The sequence below is a fragment of the Tympanuchus pallidicinctus genome, unplaced genomic scaffold, assembly GCF_026119805.1.
Source record: "Tympanuchus pallidicinctus isolate F22 unplaced genomic scaffold, pur_lepc_1.0 scaffold15, whole genome shotgun sequence".
NCBI lineage: Eukaryota > Metazoa > Chordata > Aves > Galliformes > Phasianidae > Tympanuchus > Tympanuchus pallidicinctus.
This window is the reverse complement of record NW_026294669.1, coordinates 243,651-266,602: the sequence shown is the minus strand read 5'-3', so window position 1 is coordinate 266,602 and position 22,952 is coordinate 243,651. Positions and strand designations below refer to the sequence as shown.

Here is a 22,952-nt window from a genome sequence, read left to right as displayed (position 1 = left end):
TATAAGAAATAAAGATTGATTATTGGAAATATCAAAACTGAAACCAATGAAGACATTTTATCAAATTAAAACAGAGAAAATGAATTAACCTACTAAACTTTGGGAGAAACGAAAGGTTTCACATGGGTCAGTATGCAACTCATCATGAAAGGCTGCAGCACAGAAAAATAATGGAAAGAACAGACATCTTCAGTTATTTAGCCTTCAACTGCCAGAACAGATGGCGAGCCTGTTGTATGAGCCATACTTACCTGATTTATCAAACTGCGTGGTAAGCACAGATGCGTGACCTAGGAACAGCCACACTGCTGGGTGAAACCTATTCCATACGTTAGCTTATCCCCAAACCCTGCTAGAGTTAAGAGTCAGAAATCAGTTAAACTTATACTGGTCTAATGACACCTGACTTCTGTAAGCTAAGTACAGGAACCTGTTATTCAGCAATGATATGACTTCTTTGCTGACAACAAGAACTCTTAGTACCACACACATGAATCAGTGCCATCTGCAATGCAATACTGCAGCCTTTTTTGCAGGCTTTCATGTTGGACAACCAGAACCAACTGCTGCTGATCACATTTACATTTTACAACTTGGAAGTGAATCGTGTATGATCTACTACTCTAGTGAAATCCAGTCCAGCAAATTAAAACAAAACAAACAAACAAGCTACTGCACGCCTGTTAAAAAATACATACTTTTTAAATCCTGAATGCTGCTTTCAGCTGTCCATGTACTAATCACACTTATGATCAGTTTTACATATTGAGACACACAGATTGTGGTTTTGAAAAATCATCATTTAAAACAAAAGCTCCAGAAAACTACGTGTATGCACTTCATAAAGGCAAGTTAGTGTTTCACACATCACTGCAAGCGTTGCTCTCCTTTGTACAAATGAAAGGACAACAAACCAACGTGATTTACATTGGCATATCCACTCCCAATAAGAAACGTGCATACATGAGAACGATTCCAAAAACTTTTCACCAAGAGAAGTATCTTACTGCTTGCAGTTATGTACCTATCATTCTATTAACGCTACTTAAGAGCAATTCATATTTTGCAATTAAAAATCACATTTAGTTAAATTCATTCTGAAAAAGTAAGCCCTAGTACCTAGTATCCACATAACACATGCAAAAGTTTTAATGCCAAAGCTGCAGGCAATGGATTTGCAGTTACTTCAGATTTCTTTGTAAGCACACTACTTTTGCGGTGCAACAACAACAAAAATCCCTGCTAGTAAGTGTTCCTACGATGGTCCTCTGTGCTTTCCTGCTGCCCCAAATTAGGTTCTTCAACAACCCACTTGGCAAGGACAGCAACACGGTGAAGATGCACGTGCTAATGAATGAGAGTGCTACCATGGGTAGAGTTGGAATAGCGTAAATCCTGCCAATTCCTGAGCTGGCAGGCTGAACCCCTGCATCCTTTTCAACACAGCGACTGTAGGAAGTCAGCTTTCAGCGTCCACTCTACTTTCCCTCAGGGCTGAAAATGGACTGCAAACAGAAGTTACTGCATAGACTGGGCTAGCACCCAGACAAACTGAACAGCCAGTGCAGTCGTAAGGTTTTACACGTATTGACAACAAGCACTCAAAGAAGAAACATCCTGTTACGTTCATAGTAACAAGAAACACTGCAGAAGCCTTTTTTTTTTTTTTCCAGAAATTATTCATTTCTTTCACAAAAGGCATTTGAAATCAATCTGCACTCACAATAAAGTGTAAATGCAAACTAATCTGCAGCTCCCAGGCTAATGAGGATATGGATCCAAGATAATAATGTTCAAAGATTTTCAAAAATCTACATTATGTAGAACCAGTATTTCACAGCATTTCATACCACCAGTCTACACACCACAATTCGCTTTTTAACTGGGATGGGACCTGACATCTGTAAGAACTACAGTGACAGTACTGTGCACACATCAAAGCCACACTTTTACATACAAACAATTCAAACGCCACATTCACTGCATAAGCACACACAATTGTTTTCCTGTTATCACCGATGATGATATCTGGGAAAGACTGGGTTTTCTTTGATAGTCTAAAGCAAGGTGGTAAACTCAGCACCTGCCTGGGAATGGGGAAGAAACAATTAAAACTCAAGTTTTCCTGACTACTATTATTCAGTGTAAGTGAGGTAAAACGAAGGTACCAATTGATTAGAACAGCAGACTGCTGAAATGGGGTCAAATAACTTTTCTCAAAAAAAAGTTAACTATCATGTTTGAAGACCAAAAAATCCCCAAATCTATAAAGCTATTAGGATAGCATTAATGTTACTACTGAAGTCACACAGAGCCCAAACACGGACTAATTTAAGGCTGAGATGCTGCAAAATAACTACACACTTCACCCTTCAGAAGAGCAACTAGGCCTACACTTGCATATGAAGGCAGGACACACATCTGACTCGCATTTACACCACATCTAGGGGAAAACTTTATTTCCACATATTAAAGTTTCATGAGATCTTTACAATGCTCAAGTTCTGGCAGATAAAGGCCTTAAATAAGGTATACAAGCCAGTAAACAAGCGCCTTTATCTCCTTCACTGAAACAGAGCATGAGAGTAAGTATAGCCCCTGCCAAAAACCAAAGTTGGTAACCAGTGCTGAGCCAGAGCATCCATCTCAGCAAGCACTCTGCAGCGCAGCGCAGCCACGTAGCAGTGCCCTGTGCTGGATCAGTTTCTACGTCCCATTTAGAAAGTGCATCTATGATCCGGAGACATCACTATACAAATGTATATAGACTAGATATTAACCTACACTGCTAAGGACACTTCAATTAAGTATGTAAACTAGGCTAATCAACATAAATATCTATCTAAGTAACTAATTCCCAAAAAGTTTTTTTTTTTAAATATCATTGGGAAATCAATATACCATATAACCTCTCCAAAGAAAGCAAATAATTTAAAATAATGGATAAAGAATAACTTATATTTCAACACTAGAATCATATACAATCTTTTCAAATTTGTAGCATTTTTCATTATTCCTGTTTTTATAAGTTAAACACAGTATATCCATGTACAGTAAGACCAGACTAATAGTTAAGCCCAAATTTGACAAGATAACACACACTCAGGCCTCTCTCATTAAAAATAACATCTGCTATTAAGAGCACTGTCAGAGGCAGTAACATTCTGAGATACTTTTATTTTAAAACCTGCATTTCCAAGACTATTACCCACAAAAAAGCTTAGCTTTTAAGTACTACGTGGTTTGCACCGGCAGCAACAATAGGTGATCTGCTGCACTCCAAAACTGGCAGAGCTGCCAACTCCACGCAAACGTCACGTCTCAGCTTCTGGAGCCCTACTGGAATGATGCAAGTAGTTTAAACACTTATATTTCTATCACAATCAAACACATTGCTCAGAATTTAGCTGCCACACACTTGCAATACTCTAAGTCTTCACAGTAATAGCTCCGCGCATTCAATACAGTGAAAACAACACAGTCCTCAAGTTGACTGTTTTTTTTTGCTGCTGATTTTTTTTTTACGTCATAATTTACTGAAATTGGTACTTTTCGTGTAAGCTTGATTTACTGCACTAGACTCAGAATTACTTTCCAAAGAAAGGAGAAAACTCGGAGTGTCCAACTTACAACTCATTTATGCACCTACACCTTCTGCTAGTGGCTTCACCTTGTGCTTATTCCACAGTTTTGGCCCTACACTGAAGACTTTTTCTGATAGCTTTTAAAAACATCATTAAATATCTCCATGGCACAGTTCAACACAGAGAAGAGTTTTAAGAACATAAAAAGTTTGCTTTAAATAAAATTCTAAGAACATGCTGCTACATCGCACTCAGAATTCTCTTCCTTGATTTTGTTTAGCAGTTACACAACTGCACAACATAGCCAGCTCTCCAAGAAAAAGTTAAACCACTCCAGCACCATTTAAGACTTGAGGCAGTCCATAGTTCAAATGCTTGTTCACACAAGTGGCACATAACTGTTAAAGAATATTTTATCAAAGAAAGCAGATTGGCCAGAAAGGAATTTTAGCTGCATCCACATAAATGTCTTTCAGTCACGGATTTAAGTAAACGTTTCTGAAGACAGCAAGTAGAGCCAAAATTGTGGTTTTGTGATTCAGTGGAAAGATGCACAATTCATGTATTCACACTTAAAGAAACAACGTACATATATTAAACACTAAAGTCATTTCCTAAAACCTAAAACAAAGCTACTCTTCAACTCCATTTTCTACTGAAACATTAATCAGATTATTCACAGCCTATTCCTGAAGTTCATAACAAAAAACCTAATTCTTAAGCGCTCTTTTTCCAAGTCCAAGTAAGCAGGAGTCAGCAGACTAATAAGTATTTACATTAACCTACCCTCTAAAAACAACTGCTCCCATAAAAAGAGATGAGAAAGAGAAACTAAGTCAACCTCAGTTGCTGCCTGCTCATTTCCTAGCTCTGCTTTTGCTCCGTGGCAAAAAGAAAACAAAAGAAGTTAAACAGCTGAGGTTACTCCACAAAAAAATGACCTCCTTACTCTAAAACACTAATAAACATGAATCACAAAATTAAAAGGTTGGTGAGATAAATCAAAAAATAGTCCATAAAAGCAACTGATGAAATGTGATCAGAAGCATCAAATTCCTCATTTCACCATCCAGTAAAATCCTTCACTTCATTTCCCATACATAGATACATACATTGCCATACCCGTAGTCCCCATTAATTTACTCACGCATATTTGGCACTGTTGCAGATGAGCTTGTCTGAGGGCTCTTTTTTTAGAACATAAATTGCTGTTGTATTCTCTCCATTTCCTCTGAGCAACTCAGTCTTGAGTTACTGAATGCAACCGAAATCAAATTAAAATATGCACAGCAGAAAACAGTTCTGACTGGACAACACTTCAACCACTTCTACAACTAAAATACAGCGAATTTTAAGCAATTCCTTTGGTCTATGCATTGCTCTTTAGCTCTGCCTTTTCATGGAAGGTTTGGTTTTTGTTGTTTTTTTTTTGTTTTTTGTTTGTTTTGTGGTGGTTTTTTTTGTTTGTTTTTTCTTTGTTTTTGTTTGTTTGTTTTTTAGAGTATTTTCCTCCTGTGATCCTGGTACTCTTAGGATACAGTTGTTTATCAACAAGCCCAACTGCTTTTCACCATTTATTTTTCACTCTGCTGAAGCTAACAACAGGTTATGTTCTATAGGCATATGAGGATTTTTCCCCTGTGTTTCCTGCTAGCTTAAATAAGAGTTACATGCATCAATAACAGTGCCTGTGTTGTTCGAAGAATTTATTCAATCAACAGAACAAAAAGTACCTTCTTCTCCAGAATTAGTTTTCTAGAGATGGAAAAAAGGGAAACAAATAGAGAACAGCCAGGGTGGTCACTACATTTACAATCGCTGCAGACCTAACAGCTTCACAGATGACATACCTGACACCTATGTGGATATCCAGAAAGGGATACGGGAAAAATCTGTAAGGTTTGAAAAGTTACATCACCAGAAATTATTCTATTTCATATGGAAGAACGCATCTTAAACTCAGCACAAAAAGAGCACAGTAATGAACCAAGAATGAACAACAGGACTAGTAGTGATGACCAAAACAATGCAGTGAATAACCACGAGTCAGAGATGACTTGTGTTCAACCCCGCACAAAACAATAATAATCTTTACAGTCATTGGAAACTTGCACATATTTTTGTATTATGGTGTTTATTAGTCCGTACGCACTAATTATCAAAGATCATAGTGATATTTATAACAACAGTATAAACGGCAACAATAATTCAAAATAAAGGTTCACCTAAACCACACACTTAGCAAAAGCAATGTTTTGAGGAAGAACTACGGCACAGATCCCTTGCTCAGAAATCACAAAGTTTTCTCAAACACTACATTAGAATCACTGCCAGATACACTCCATATTAATTTATATATGATCATCCTAAGTGCACAGTCATTTTCCTCACCACATCTTTCAAGGACGAATCGGTAATTTAACCAGTTGTCATGTGAAAAGCAATAGATGTTCTATAAAATACTGAATTTGGTTCACTGGATGGTTTTAGTTCCAATGCTTTATTTCAGTCATATCTGAAATAACAAATTTGTTTTCTACTCACTTCCTTTATTTCAAGTATGGGTTGACAGCACTTGGCCCTAAGTCCAAGATCAGAGAATCACAGAGTACCAGAGATTGGAAGGGACCTCAAAAGACCATGCAGTGCAATCCCCCTGCCAGCACAGGAACACCCGGGTCAGGGCACACGGCTGGGTTTTGAATGTCTCCAGAGGAGGAGACCCCACCACCTCTCTGTGCAGCCCGTTCCAGTGTTCTGTTACCTTCATCATGGAGAAGCTTTTTCTGGTATTTACTTGGAACCTTCTATGTTGCAGCTAGCACCCACTGCCCCTGTCATTGGATGTCGCTGAGAAGAGCCTGGCTCCATCCTCATCACACTCACCCTTCACATATTCATAAATTCCCATTTTGACTGCTGCTGAAACTCCAATATTACTAAGCAATTACAAGTATTTGTTTAGAATCAATCACTGCGTGTGTGTACTTACAGTTACCCTGCTTCCCCCTGCTCCATTTTTATCACCTCAATTTGGTCAGTAATGAATTTCAGACAGCCCTTTGGTATCCTGAAACTCTTCAGTTCATTTTCATCTTTTCATAAGCATGGTGTTTTGTCATCATGGTAGAACTATCAAAACTGAGAAAAACTCAGCCCAGCCATCATAAAGTCAGGCAATCCAGTAAAAGAAATCCATATAGGTCTCAGGGTTTGTAAACACCTTCTGAAAGGTCAGAATTTGCATGAGGTCACAATTTATTCTTGATCTGCATGTGAGTGCTACTTTATCAGAATAGAACTTCTTAAATCTGAATTCCAGCAAATGAAACTCCATAAAGCACTTCGTGACGTAACAGCAAAGTTGAGATTTTCTTACACAAAGAAGCATATACACAAAGTGATCTGATGCTCCTTCTCCTTTTTAACGCCACTCTTTAGAGTCAGTTTTCCATCTTTCTGTCCAGTAGCACCACAACTGTTAGGACGGATCTTCAAGAAACAATATCAAACTTAAATTACGATAGCCCAGTGGGATGAGCTACAGACAGGCTCAATCACCACGCCAACTGCAGAATAAACAAACTTTGTGAAAGGATGGCTAAAGAGACAAAACCAAAGATCTTTTATGCCTCTTCCTTCACGGGACCAATGTAGTTTTGAACAGCTTTGACTTGAAAAAAAATGAGTATTAGTTGACTTTGTGAATCAGTCAATCAACTTAAGTACCAGTCATTTACTTACTTAACTTTCTTTCTCCAATTAAACTGTCCTCCTCGAAATGAAGAAATATGCATGAAGAACCGTGAAGATTGCTCACGGTCTGGATTGACCATTATAAAGAAACCTATTTGAAATTTGGCACCGATTTATCACTTGAAAAATTACGCAAACTCCTGCAGAAAAAAACTAAAAATGATTTCTTATGAATGGCTCAAATTATATGTAGAAACTAGGAAGAGGCTACTAAAGCATAAGATTGTGTGCACATAGAATATAATGAACATGAAAATCTACACACGATATCAAGCTAGGCTAGCACTCAAGTTTTCTGTATTACTGCCTACATTGATGAATGCAATAGGAAAAACAATCACTGCAGAATTAGCCCTTCTCTCAGTCCAAGTTATATTAACTGAGTAGAATGCAGGCTAGTTCTGTTGATGTCAGCGAAGCAAAACAAGCCACTCAGCTTTCCCAAGCGTGTTAGAGGAGATCCTGCTGACCTGTGCTCTCAACTTGTCCTAGAACACAGAATAAAGACCATGGCAGAAGATGACTGCTCATGCGTACATACAAAGCACTTTGCAAGGTACACTGCAAAGCTGCAATGATTACAGACAACATTTCGAGGCACAGACATTAAAAAACGAGCAGCTGTCCATCACACACATCTGGTTTACGAGAGTAGTCTGCAAAACTACCAATGGAGCTTTCCAAACATATAACTTTGTGACTGCAAAATAAATAAAGCCAGTAGCTACATTTAAATGCATCCTTGTATGAACCACCTGTATCAGCACAGTAAACTCTGCAATCTGCTCTATATTTACAGCACTGTAACAGTGAACAAAAAAGTTTACTGACAATTGACAGGGTAAGAAAAAAAAAAGTTGATATAAAAAAAAATTAAAACAAAAATCAAGGAAGTATTCCAAATTGCCATACCTCTCAAAAAAAAAAAAAAATAGCATAACCTGTTCCTTTTAGTTCCTTACATAAGGAAATAACAGAACATCTTTCTTCTAAGTGACTGCAATTACTAGTGTGCTTCACATTAGTTTTATCTTACAAGATCTTTCCTTCCCAGCACGCTGCCTGATTGCTGATCACAGCATGATCAAGACACTTTTTCATAGTCATAACAAGTCAAAAAACTTGAAATTCAACAATTCAACCCTTTGGACCAGACTAAACATGGAATCAATACTTTGCACTCTTGTTCACTTGACTCAGTGAAGATGATTTCTTATACACTTAAGTTTTAGGAAGGAAAAAGCTTTCAAAAAAAAGAATTTTTTTTTAAGAGGTTTATGAGATTTTTTTCTTCACATGTAATTTTTATCTTTTTAAGCACTACTAGAAGGAGACGTAGGGGTCTCACATTGCACCCGGGGAGACTCAGGCTGGATACTAGGAACAACTTCTCAAAAGAGTGATGGAGTCACTGTCCCTGCAGTTGTTCAAGAAGCAGGGAGATGAGGTAATTAGAGACATAGTTTAGTGGGCAAAAGTGGTGGTAAGTGGATGATTGGATTTAGTGATCTTAGAAGTCTTTTCCAATTGTAATGATGCTCTACTATCATAGCTGAGTGTAAGACAATAACGGGCCCACAGTAACTGCTGTACGTTAGGAATACATTCTTCCCATAAATCCTTCTTGGTTTTCTAAAATTTACTTCTCCAAGCCCCCTCGTATGCATTACGTAGCAAGTAAATTATAGAGATGCTTCAGCATCCTTATTTGATAGCTGTCTCAAGTTTTAAAAAGAGGAGACAGCACAACACCCTTACCACAGAGAAGGCTGCCAGTGCGCCACGCAAGGACTCACAGTCGCATCGTCCGTAGCACATGATCTCATACCCAGTCGTTTGGCTTAAATCCTGACTTACAGTTTCTTCTCCAATGAATTCAAGGTATGACTGCAAAAATGAGTGCTTTCTCTACTAAGTTTTCAGAAAGATTGAGAATTGCTGGAATGCATAGCAGAGATTTCTGTTTATTTATTTAGTAGTACCAACACGCAAACCCCTGCATACAAGTTAAATAAATAAATGACCCTTGTGCTGTTTAGCAGCACCCTCATCCACACCCTTCCATTGTCTTTATACAAGACAACAGATCTCAACTTTCTTCCCCTTTCTCACACAATCTTTCATTTACACTTTGTTTGGGGTAACAGGCTTCTAACATGGTCTACACTAACAAAACTGAGAAAACAAGTCACTGGTCCTTTGCTGTCTGAGGAAGAATCAAAGACAATACTTACAGTACTGCTATTCAGGGTTCCAACAGACAAGAAGAAAAATGAAGGAGAAAAACACATCCATTTACTTTTCTTTAGAGCCATACTTAATTTCACTGAAACGGGCATCCTGTTACTGAAATATCAGACCAGGTAACTACAAAGTTAGAGGTCACTTTGAAAGCTCTTAAAACTGTATGATGGAACTATTGAGCACTCTGCTCTTCTGCCTGACTTTTCTCCTAAACTACAGAGCTTTAGTCCCAACAAGGATCTCTGATCTAGCTCTGCTATCAACATTGAAAACAAGCAGTGAGATGATTCAGGGTTATTCCAAGGATGAAAAGCGATCAGAGATGTGATGGAAAACACTGCTTTGCATTTCTTATGCTTTAGCCATTTTAAAGTGCTGGAACTACTTAAAAAATAATAATAACAACAAAAAATACCCCAGTTGCAGGGAGATACAGTGTCTTCTATCAACCTAAATAATACAACTTGAAAACCTGGCTTGTATGTCCTTCTCCAGGTATTTTTAACTCACTAACACAGAGAGGAGCAGTTCTTAAAGACTCCCCATCTTCCTGGTTCAGCACATAGGAAGTAAGAATTTATTTCCTTCTTGCCTCAGCAAACCTTTCTGCATACTTGTGCCAGATTATGAAGCAGAAACTTGGAACATACCAGCTCAAAAGATGTATGGAAGCAAGAATTTAGAGTGTCTCTTCCCACGGGAACTGAGAATGTTTAGAAAGAAAACTTTTATAAGTCTTAATATAATTTTCCAGTCACTAAAGAAAGCAAAGTGCAGAAAAGTTACCAAGTAAGTGTACAAACTAGAGGGAATGGCTCTCTTTATTTCTAAACTGGAAAACGAAAACTAAACAGCAGAAGCAAAATCAACAGCACTTACTAAGACAGAAACCTCAGCTTACAACCATCACCGCTGACAGACACTGCTAAGGGTGTAACAATACTCAATCCTACCCCCATAAAAAGAATTGTCATTTGTAACATATCCATTATTTTTCCCCCCACTTTGTGATGCTGACTCTTCTTACCATTTCACAACACCACAAGTTTGTGTATCTTCACATTTTACACCTTTGTGTTTCTCTCCTCAAACACTGGTACACAACGCACACTGCAGCAACCAGCTTTAGCAAAGCAACCCTGGATAAATCTACACTTTTTCACCCCCAAAGATGAAAAGAACTGAAGGATTGCAACAGTTGGCTGTCGTAACATTTTTAGGCTGCTTTACATAAACAATTGGTAATTAAGATGTGACCGCTGGCCCTTATGTTTTGCTTCCCCAAAGCTCACAGTTTATCATTTTATTCAGCATTTTGTTGAATTAATTATTTAACATTGAGACTGTACTATCTTGCAAGTTCATCTAAAACCAACAGCCTCTGTGATGGCAGCATCCAGATTTCAAATGCAGGCAGACCAAACAAACAAAAAAAAATTAGAAAAAAACGCAGCTCAAGCACAGCCTCCAGATGTGACTGGAATGGTTTTTAATGGCTTGCAAATGACGATGTGCTCGCTATAACCAGCTGCTCTTAAATTATGAATATGCAAACCATTCACGTTAAACCCAAATCCCAGCATTACTCCTGCAAAGAAACCCCAGTGGTTCTTGGTCGTTCTACATGTTAGCTCTGTTAAGGATACAAATAGCAGTAAGCTTCAGAACAAATAGGACCAAACTATTGGCATTCCATGCATTAAGTCCATTATCACAGCAGGGGTTGTCAATCTCTGGAACTTTCCTGTAACAGCTCAGGCAATATGAAGATTATCTCCCATCAAAAAGTAAGTATGGAAAATTAAAAATAATAATAATAATAATAATGTCTGCAGCATAAACAAATTCCCTCTGCTAATGCCATTCACATTGTTGGCTCTGACCTACCAGAAGGCTTGTACCAAGCTTCTAGCATTTAAAAGCATCAATCATAAAAAACAAAGGCAGGACGTTGAATTATACAGTATTAACCTCCAGGGTTTGCAAATAAATACCTAAGATTTATTTATGTCCCGGCACGTTAAGAGCTTCAGTACACCGTCCTTTACACCAAACTGACTGCCAATATGATGAACCTCTCTGCCCTCAGCAGGAGTGCAGCGTCTGTGATTAATGAGTGCGTGCTTCTGGAAAAGCTAAGAACAGAAAATAGAGAAAATCCACACAACGACTTCTGTACACCCCAGATGGATCACTGCAACAATCATCAGCAAACTAGACTTCTCTTATACGAGAAAACACCGAGAGAGGGCTCTGGCTGTGGGATATTTTTGCTGATTGTATCTGTATAGCACACAACAACCACTGTGCTAGAATAAGAAACAGCACATTGCATTTTGCCAGATATTTAAAGAAACTTTTAGCATTAAAAAAAAAACAAACACCAAACTTGTCAATACAGACTGATTAAGAAATAAAGTCACAAACTGAAGTTGCTAGCTTTGTATTCAAAGTGAAGGAAAAAAACACTACCCCAGAGGATTCAGAAGCTCTGGCTTCACTTCCAACTCGGAATCTTGATAGCGATTCCAACTCGAGAGCAGCTATGCAGTGCATATTTTGTAACATTAAAACACCACATTTAACAAATATTGTAAAAAAACCTGTTTTACACTTCCTCTAATTTCTAAGAACACAATAAAAGGCTTTTCTATTATTCATAATTCAAATGAAAACATCCTTTGCAACAACTCCAGAGCAGAAGTTCAACCTGAGAGTCTCAGAAGATGACACTGACTAATAGTTGCTACATGCTTTCCAGATCTACCACCTTTGTCAAGGCTTTATGCTGTGAAATACCTATTGAAATTAAAATCCCATTGCTTTCAATGGGACAGTTCACAATACTAACTAATCAGGTAGATAATTTTTTAGATGGTGCCTTTACATGTCCAGTACTTGGAGCTCAAACAGTTTATGCATTGCCCCCCTCGGAGGGCAGTTTAATCTCTGCAAGCTCTTTTTGCAAACTACCAAGGCTTAGCACATTCAGCTCTTCACAATGCCTGACCTAAATCAAGTCAGAAAAACAAAAAGTCATGTGTCCTGCTCACTGGGAAAGCAAGACATTCAGGAGGCCCTGATGCCATGAGTGGAAAGGAAAGGGGAAAGATCTTATGTTAATGATAACGGTCATCATCCTTCTGAAAAAATAAAACAGATACTCACTTGCGTGGTCTTTTGGTTTTTTTTTTGCAAGCTTGCAGAGATTACATCTGAGATATCCCGACATTAGGTAAGGTTTAAAATGTGTTCTTTCTTTGATACTTCACTCTTCTCCACAGATATCAAAAAACATCCACAGAAAGATAAAATATTTTTATTAGGAATTATGTAAAATGCATAAATTAATTATGCCAAAGTAAGGAAATAAAAACCCTGCATCCTCCTTCTCTTATTACTACATTTAAAAACTGCAAATGCACATATCTCTTCATTGGGAGCCTTCTCACGACCTGGTGGTCCCATTAAATGAGAATGTGGGAAATAAAATAAGTCTCTGAACTTCAGTAATTTTGTTTGGTTTTCAGTAAGAAGTCCACCGACAAATTTAAAAAGAACACAATTTTTTTCTTTAATCTTTATTTATTTGGCGAAGAACGGCTCGAACTGGGGCATTATACAACTGTAAATTTAGAGGCAGAGAAAAGCAAAAAAGTAAGAACTCAGCTACTATGAGAAGTGGTGTGCTAATTGAATAGGATGCTCTTCTACATTTTTAGTTTCTATCTCAATCACACATTTTCAAGGTAAAACTGAAAACCAGGTTACTTTTCTTGGCCATTCTGAAGAGACTACATGAAAATACAACTCCAAATTTTAAATGCTCTGCACCGTCAACTTCAGTACTGAAGCAACATTACTTTTTCCAATCAACAAACCACGCATGTCAGTTTTCAAAGTGTCTAATAGGAAAAGCATAGATCAGCCATGAAGACACCTTTTCTTTCTCTTCTACCAACAACTTTTAAAGATTCTCGGCTCCCTGACAGAGCCCTCGCCTGCAGAGCTGTGCAATGAACACATTCTCACCTCCACAGAAGTACTCAGAAACTCCGAGAAGTGGTAACTCAGTGGTAACTCTTGCTAACTATTTCTGTAAAACCAAGTAGGTACGTTGTGAGGGATGGGAAAGAGATGGATTTGCTTCCTCTTATTCAATATTGAACCATCTCGTGTACAGTCCTAGATCCCAAGAACTCCAAAATCCCTACCAATCACATCAGAGATGAACAGACCACTGTTCTACCATTGCACGCTGAAAATACAACAAACTGATTTTTAATCTAAGACATAACAGTAAAACAAACCAAAAAATTTTAACCATACCTTCTTTTACAACGACATTCAATTTACCCATTCTGGTGAGGTGAGAAAGAACAACCATACCCACATTTTGGATTTTGCACAATGTTATCCTCACCACTAATACAAGATTTCTTTAAACAGGCTGTCAGACATACATTCCATTCTGTTAACTTTCAGGATGCTCCACAGTGAACAATTTAACCGTGACAAAAAGCACTGCTACCCTTGATGCCCACGTCAGTATTTCTTCTGATGGCAACCTAACACCACAAAGTAGCTTAGGATAAGGCATGGCACCATTTATTGGATGTGCACTAAACAAACCAAAAGCTGAACAACGCTTCAGAGAAAACTGACTTGGGAAATCCTCACCTCAAATCAGCTAAATGATGAAAACACGGAGTACTACCCTTCCATAATCTTCTATTAGAGTAACATCACCTTATTTGTCAAATAAAAAACAAAAACTGTTCTGTACTATTACAGTACATCTTTATCCTATGTCTTTATTAGAATACAGCCTTGATCTCTGACAAAAACAGCCAGGTTCTGGGGCGTTACCTGTTCTTTTTACTCCTACCTAGCACCAAGAAGAAAGTAAAAGCTCTTTAAAGAAACCTGTATTAGGGACACAAAACATCAGTGAAGTAACTTGAACTGTGGGATCCCCTTACTGTATTCGGTGTGTGTAGGAAACTGCATTTTTGGCAGTGCTATCTATACCTCCCGATGACTCCAACCTTAGTTCTAAATATGCCATATGCCATTGTAATACTGTAAAACTAAAAGCAGTCAAGTACCTCCTCATCCTTACTTCAGGGAGATGAGGCAGAGCACAAACTCCCCCTTTGCAGCTGTGATATTCCACTTCTTGCAGGGACAGAAAAGTAGCAAGGAGGTCTTTAACAACTGCAGTTCAAGCAGCCAGTGACTGTTCTGTTTCAATTCGATGACACCAGTAATGGCTTCTTAGCAGCTCCATGAAATCAACCAGCTGTCAAGTTGATGCATCAGAAGGAACAGTTACGCACTCCCATAAGAAAAAGCAACACATCAGGATGTTTTCTGAAACATCTGCTCCTTCACACTGCAGTTCTATAATAAACATGCAAACAAAGGAACAGGCAGCAGGACTCAAAAAGAAAGACTTCCATTACTTCCTTATTCAAGTTTTCTGTGTCTCAGAAACACATGCCAGCCTTGTGGCAATTTATCCTTACCACGAGGTCAGTAAAAGAAGCAAATAATCATACCGCAATGCCTAACCGTGGCTAATTTCTTGCACAATATAAAAATAGCACCAATTTATCCTCTAAAGAGATAACTGTCTGCTTATTTTCATTAACACCTTTCTCCCAAAATTTCAAAAGTTCACATTCTCCTTCCCCTAATTCTGTTCAAATAATTTTACAACGTATGTTCAATACATTGATTTACAATAATCTACAAGAATGAGTCTTAAAAGCACTTGTTTTTTTTTTTTTTCTGGCAATACAAAACTGTAAGCAAATGAGTACAGCAGTATTTCGTTTTTGTTTTTGTTCTTTTTAAAAAAACAGGATGATGAATACCAACAGAGCAATTCCAGTTTATTACAGGTACACATTAGTCACAAAACTATTTTGTGCCATTCAGAACTGACTTTGAGCCACTCCTGAGAAGGGCGCACTGCCTGATTCTTTAATGCAGTCTATTTCTTTTGCAGCACTTCAATAAAAATGCACACGCAGTTTACCACAGGTATGAGACCTCAAACAGAGTAACTATCATTGTCTGAAACTGCTTATCCTCTGTTGCTCACCCATTTGTAATCTACCAAATCTTCTAAGACCTCGGCTGCATGTATAATTTAGAACCATCTGTTCGATGTGCTCTTAACTACTTAAACACTTCATCTAGCTCAGGTGCACGTAGCTGCCAAACAGTCAATTCCGTCATGCTTTCCAATGCATTTAAAAAGCCCTACGCACAGCCAGGCAATCTGACACTTCTCCAACATGGCCCTTAGGATACTTTACACATATAATTCACTATCAACTTTGTCAGAAAAAGTCTCAGTGTACTAACAGGCATTTCTGTTACTTTTTATGTTAATTGCTATCAGCATTTTTCTCAACCTCGAGGACAAAGGAAGGAAGGAAACAAAATACAGGCAGTTTCATATTCTCATTAGTGTAACAGTAAATATGCAGCAAGTAAGGTGACCATAGGAAAAAGAATGGAACAACAGAACTTTACCTAAAATAGGTACTTCCCTATACCCTGTGACAAGAGAAACTTCTAAGAGATCTTAAAGAAAAAGTGTAATTGAGAAGTAAATTGAAAGAACAGTGCCTTTTGTTGCTTCCCTTTTCACAGCAGCTGACACAGAGCTGAGAGCCAGTACTGACAGAGATTTTTTTAAGTAAATGAATTCAGCGCAGTGAGTGCACAGCACCACCATTAGATAGCATCGGCAACACTGGAAAGGGGAAAGGAGAGGAGGAACGGAGACTTTCTGAGAGGAACCTTTTAACAATACGCTTAAAGCACTGCTTCCAAATATACCCAAAAACGTGCCAGATGAAAACGGGACAGCCGTGTGTTTCCATTACTCCCATGTGCTTCATCCGAAATAGAAACTGTTTACTCCTCAGGGGGAGGTTCTGGGCCAAGTTTTCCACGTATACCTCACCCCAAATAACTGCTTTCTGTACATGCCAATAACACGTACCTCCGAAGGGTTTTTTATTTAACGTAACAACTTCGGGTAAAAAGGGTGGGGGGGGGGGGGTGAGGGCTCGGGAGAACAATGCAAAAGCCCGAGTATTTCCCTGCTGGTCACACTCAGCGCACCCCGCTCCCGCTGCTCCCCCACAGCGCAGCCAGGACCGCGCCGCCCGCTCCCGGCGCCACGGGTCGCCGTTCCTCGGAGCGCTCGCTCTCGGAAAAAATCCCCTTAAACTTAACATGACGTCACCGCCCATCCCCGTAACGTTTCCTAAACTTTGAGTCGGATCCAAAAGGACTTTCCGGATTTCCACTTATTCCCCCTACAAAAGACGAAGAGACTCGGGAATACCAATTTGCCCAAGATGGCGAAAGGCTCGTTGTTTGAAGGGCAGGAAAAATGGAGGAGATCGTAACATACACAAAGGGATAAATTTCAAGCGCCCGGCCGGGGCCGCGGCCGCCCGGCGCCCTTCGCGAGGAGCAGAGCGCGCACAAAAGACGACGGCGGAGGTTCCGCGCGCCGCCGCTCCCCGCCCGCCCCGCGCCCCGCCGCCCCGAGGCGCCGCGCCGGCGGACCAACGGCCACGTACCCGCGGCGGCAGCGCGGAGCTCCGCGGAGGCCCCGTTCGACCGAGCGGCGCCGCCTCTCCCGCAGCCCTCCCTCGGCGGCCGCTCCGCTCCGCGCCTTGCCAGGCGCGGGCCGCCCCGAGCTGACAGCCGGACCGGCCGGGGAGAGCGGGGCGAGGGCCGGGACGCGAAGCGGGCGGAGCGGGGAGCAGCGCCGCGCCGAAGGGCCGCCGGTACGGGAGGCCGCCGGCGGAGCCGCGAGCGGGCCGGGCCGGCCCAGGAACGGGGCCCGAGGCCGCCGGTAAAGTTTAAAGTCGCGCGGGACCGCGGCCGCCCCGTCCCGAAGCGCCGCGCTGCACCCCGACCGCCGGCTCCGCACAACAAAGGGACTCCCGGCCCGTACCGGCGGGCGAAGCGGCGGCCGCGGACGGAGGCCGGACTCGGCGTTGGGCGGCCTCGCGTGAGGCTCGGCGCCCCGGAGCTCTCCCCGCCTCAGCCGCCCCCGACCGCGGCGCCCCCCGCCCCGCGGCCCGCACTCACCTCGCGGCCGGCGGAGCTCCGCCGCTGCCCGGGCGCCGCTGCGCGTGCCGGAAGGCGGCCCCTGCCCGACGCTCCCGGGAGCCTCGCGCAGCCCCGGGAAGGGGCGGGGGCGCGCGCGGGGGCGCGCAGTGCCGCCGCTCCGGGCGAGGCCGCTCCCTGCGCGCGGTTGGTGCGGCTCCGCCGGCCCAGAGTGACGTCAGCGACGCGGCCCCGCTCCGCCGCAATCAAAGTTGTCGCTACCGCGCCGGGAGACGGGGAGAGCCGCTCCTCTCGCTCCGACGCCGGGACGTCGTGGGCGTGAGGCGCCCGAGCCGCGGCTTCAGGGCCGCCGACCGACCCCGCTGCGCACCGTCATTTTGCGCCTGCGGGAAAAGTTGACGCCGTGCGCGCCTCCCGCTCGCGGCGACGGGGCACGGCCGCAACGGTCGCGGTCCCGGGATGGATCTCGGCCGGGAGGAACGGCCGCAGCTCGCGTGCCGCCTGCTCCACTGCAGGTAAGCTGGGGTAGGAAAAAAAAAAAAAGAAAATAGCGACAAAGGTGCTTTGCCACGGTGGCCATCGACTAGGGCGAGAAGGCGACCCGTATTCCCAAGAAGACATTTTCAAGAGACCGAGCGCCCAGTGGAAGCGAGGGCCAACTTTCGTACTTCGTGAGAACAGGGTAAATTCCAGCAGAACCAGCGAAGCGAGGCAGGCGGTGAAGTCACCGCGGTGCGGAAGCACTGAGGGTTACGGGCTGTTGGCACGGGCACTTAAAAAAAAAAAAAAAAAAAAAAAAAAAAAAGCCTAGCCTGAGCCAACCTCAGCATGGCGATTGTGAAAGAGGACGAGGCTGCGCTGCGCGGCCCTGGCGTTGCGTACACGGGATCCTCTTCTTCTATTTATTTTTTTTTGGAGGGGGGGCATCGTCTCAAACTGAGCCAGGACTGAAGTGCGCTTCAAGAGCCAAGAACTGTTTTCTGCAAACCGTAACAGCTGACACGTAAGATTACGCCATAGCGCCGTGAACACCTGAGTTAGTTCAGATGAACTGCTTAGAACTACAAAACTCAGAAACGTTTGCTTCTTTCACCCAGTTAATACACACATTTTTAAATCAACATTGTTTCTAAATAAAGCTGATCTCAGCATGAAGAAATATGTGCAAACAGAAAGATGCCATTGTTTTCCGTTTCCTCGTGAGCCACTGTGGCTGTGATTTTAATTGTGGTGAAGGATCTTCATTAGTATTAACACATGGGTAGACTTCATAAGGCTGCTTCATTAGCAGGGAAAAAAAAAGCTTGGCAGCCGCGCTCTTTTTGCATGCGATGAGAATGTCAGCCTTACCTCGGTCATTTGTAACATAATAAGTGCAAGCACAATGATTGCAATGCGGGAGCGTTGGGGGAAGGGCAAAAATGCTGCATAATACAAATACGAGAAAAGAAAGCTGCTCATTATACAATGTGTGCTAAAAATTAGTGAAGATGACATCTCATGAGATTCGTGCTTAATAAATTAATGTGCTGATATGTTTTTAATTATTATTTTTGTACCAGCTTATTTCATTCCCAGGATTTGTATCAGACAGCAAAGGCTTGCTAGCATTTATTGATTTTTTTTTTTTTTCCTCTGCCACATTCCCGGAATACAGGTTTTAATCATTTCACTGCACCACACTCAGTAATTTCATTAAAAACTGGAACCTTCCATCTTCAGAAAGGCATTTAATTTCAATGACACACAATTTCTCTTAGCAGCAAACTGTCTCAACAGTAAAAGCTGGCCTAAGGTTCAAATGCATAATTTAGTTCTGAGTTCTCCATGCTCCGCATTCCTTTGAAGCTATAATTTGACTAACTACCTAATAACTGTAATAAGGACAATGATTTCCTTATAATATGTTATTAACCCATATTTAATGAACTCGGAGGCCAAGCTCTGTACATGTTTGGGTCAGTACCTCTCTAACCTCAAAATTTTCTAATAATGTTCTTAGGGGGAAAAAAAAAGTGAGATAAGAATTAGTATATATCTATACTCATAATTAGTACCTGTTGTGCTCAAGACAGTAATATTGTCACTTACATAACTGGATACTACAATAGGGGTAACTATCAAATGTACTGCCTCACATGCATATTTTCCATACTGCGTGTAACACAAAGTGAATTCTATTACCAACTCTTATTGCCACTACTCTAAATAACCGTTCTATTTATTTTTTTTTTTAATATATTTGTAAGCCAAACTGTGTAGTACCTTGTGAGAAGCAGAGGTGTGTGTTCGGGTAATGTTACGGAATCCTTGTTCTCTGTAACGCTCAGCAGAACAGACTTCAGTCTGCTTGTATACAGAACCACAGACCTGAACACGTAACTACGTCACAAAGTTCAGTCAACAGTCTAAAGCGAAACCTCTGGGATGCATTTGATGTTGAAATCAAATGTTAATACATCTAATTGCACTGATTATTAATTTTTCCTTCAGAAAACAATTTGAAATGACTTTGGGTTGCTACAGAGTATTTTCCAATCTACACCAAAATGTTTTAAAAATAATGTTTTTCTATTGGTCACAAATAGATTGGTTTTAATATTGCAAAACTTACTAAGTTTTGGAGTTATGTTAACAGTATTCTTTTAGTAATATAACTGGTAGAAAATGGTTGCTAGAAGGTGCTACAGATGAATTTCAGTTGATCAGTTACTAGACCAGAAGTGTTCCTAGAGTCCTGATTTGTGTTTTCTATGGCTATATTAATGCTTTAATTCTCAACTTAAAAAAAAAAAAAAAAGCAAATTCAAATTGCATCATATATACTATATTAAAAAAATAAGGTCTCATTTCTTTTGATTTCTAAGATGAATTAATTGCAAATATAGTTAACCTCCACAGTTTTTTGAGGCTTCTGGTGTAGGTGTCTTAAATATAAACACACAGAAAGTATTCTTTTGTAGTTTCATTCATTTGTTCTTATGCTTATGAACTTTATTAATATTTCTTCAATATTTTCACCCACCATTGTGTTCATGAATTTCACTGGTGAACTTGGAGAAAACAGAAAGCAAGCTCCATACCTACAGGTGTAACTGCTCACGTGTCTATGACTTTACTCACATCACTGGGCTACAAGTGTGCTGAAAGGCCAGCCCATACATAAACATCCAGAAGGACAAGCCTAAAATTCCTGTCCAGCTGTGCATGGAGATTGCTGTTACCATCTGTCCACAGGCAAGGTGGTTTCAGAAGGTCCTCTCTTCTCCTATTCACAGTTTTGCAGCACAGCTTTACAGCCCTCCTCTGGTGACCACACACACGTCGGTGCAGCCACTGAGATCAGCGAGCAAAGGAAAACTGCATAAAAATTCACACATTTTGACTCTGTAAGGTTATCCTGTTCCAGTCAGACCTCAAAAGGACGTCTCTGAAAGGCTCTGCGGTACTCACTGGAGGTTAAAAACTGTGCTATTGTGCTTCCACTAACAAATGTCCTGCAGTAGGGTTTGCAAAGCATATGTTTTTGTTGTAAAATATATTGAGACATATTTAACAAACACGATCAGTAGAGAATTACCTTCAGAGAAAAAAATATTGGTTTTTGCAAGATAAGGATGACTTACCATTTCCTCTGATAAAGGGCAGAAATATTTGACATTCAACACACCACTAAAAAAAAAAGCAAAGGTCAATTTTCATTAAATGCTTAATAAGTCATTCCACTTTGATGGACAAACTATGTTTTAAAGCTTTTCCATTTTAATTTCAGAACTTCTAAAAAAAATTCTCGTAGATACTTTTGGCACCACATAGGTCATGCTCTCACTCTCTGAGGGCTATTTATATAGGCTAGCGTGTCCAAATATGCCTGACTTTATACTCTTACATCTCTGGTTTTATTCTGTTACCCTAGCATGGTCAAGGAGCATCTACCTCTCAATACTGCAGTGAAAGAGGTTAAAATGACAAAAAGCTTCTGGAATTATTAAAAGCACAAACAAGCTTATATAATATATGAAACAGTTGTAGAAGATTTGCAACTGGATTGATACATTCACCACTTTAACTTGTCTCCATTAAGAATTGCTGTTCAACTGTAAAAAAAATGGGTACGTAGGGAGATTCATAAAGCATTGCAAAGATCCTGAGGTAAATGAATCCACAGAACAGCTGTAAATATTTGCAGATGTTGTAGAGTTGAGGTCAGGTGGTCTGAACAAGGCCAAAGTAAGAAATTTCAAAGGATCTAGTCTGCAACTTACTATATACTATCAAAGCCCCAAAGTCTTTCCTAATGAGCTTTGTCATCAGCCCCACACTACACACAAATCACGGAATCACTTCTAAGTTACCCAATATGCTTACTAAAAAAACCATCACCAATAGTAATGTCAGCAACTAAGGCATTGACAAAATCCTTTATTAGCATGACAGCTCACACTGAGCTATCAACACATTCACAAAATAAAGTTGCCAAAAGAAATACATAAAACCAAAACATTTTTGGGTGTTTTTTTTTCCCCCCCTCATTTCTTTTTCCTTAAGTCTTATAATCTTACAAATCCGGCCCATTTATCTTCTTCCCAAAAATCAGGTGTGCTGGTTTTTGTTTAACCTGTTTAAGTGTGTAATATTTCCACTTCCTGATGTAACTCCATTGAATAGCTTACCAAATAGCTTGATTTAGTTTGCTTTAGCCAAAGCTCTCTTTGCTCAGGACCAAAATCAAAGCCACATTTTCTCTGACGAAAGCGGTGTTTTCCTTTTTTCCTGTTTTTCAGTCACAGGGGTTCAGAAAAGCTCACCTCAGAATTTAGTGTGGATCTCCAGTAATTACAGCCCCAAATGAAAAGAAATTCTTTCAGGAGAGTACAGCAGCTATTACATAGCAGGTATCAAAACTACACAATTGTTCAGGACAGGAAGTGATGGCATCTCTCATTAAACTAAAACTAAACAGGAAATAACTTTACATAATTAGCCAACTTGAAATCTGGCCAGGTCACAGGGATTAAGAACTCCTACCAAAGTTCAGCTCACCCTGTGTTAATTGGCTGTGAACTTAATTTCAAAGCAGAGAACATTCTATTCTACATATGATGTACAGCACACACCAAAGAAGGCTATATATGTACAAGCTAACAAAATCAGTTTCTCTTGAGATACTTAAGGTACGTTAGCGTAAGGTTGAAGGTTTAAATAGTTTTGTTCATAACATGCATTTTAGTTGACTACCTTTACAGTTACATTAACTGATCT

At 40.5% G+C, this 22,952-nt stretch overlaps 1 protein-coding gene across 13 annotated transcripts in view; it reads right to left on the bottom strand.

Moving 5' to 3' along the window:
• Nucleotides 1-17,822, bottom strand: part of BAZ2B (bromodomain adjacent to zinc finger domain 2B) — a 102,024-nt gene extending 84,202 nt beyond the window's left edge. For all 13 annotated transcript variants that reach the window (XM_052675917.1, XM_052675926.1, XM_052675919.1 and 10 more), the window contains exon 1: nucleotides 17,712-17,822. The gene's annotated coding sequence lies outside the window, so the exon portion shown is untranslated. The remainder of the gene's footprint in view (nucleotides 1-17,711) is intronic.
• Nucleotides 17,823-22,952: the final 5,130 nt, after the last annotated feature.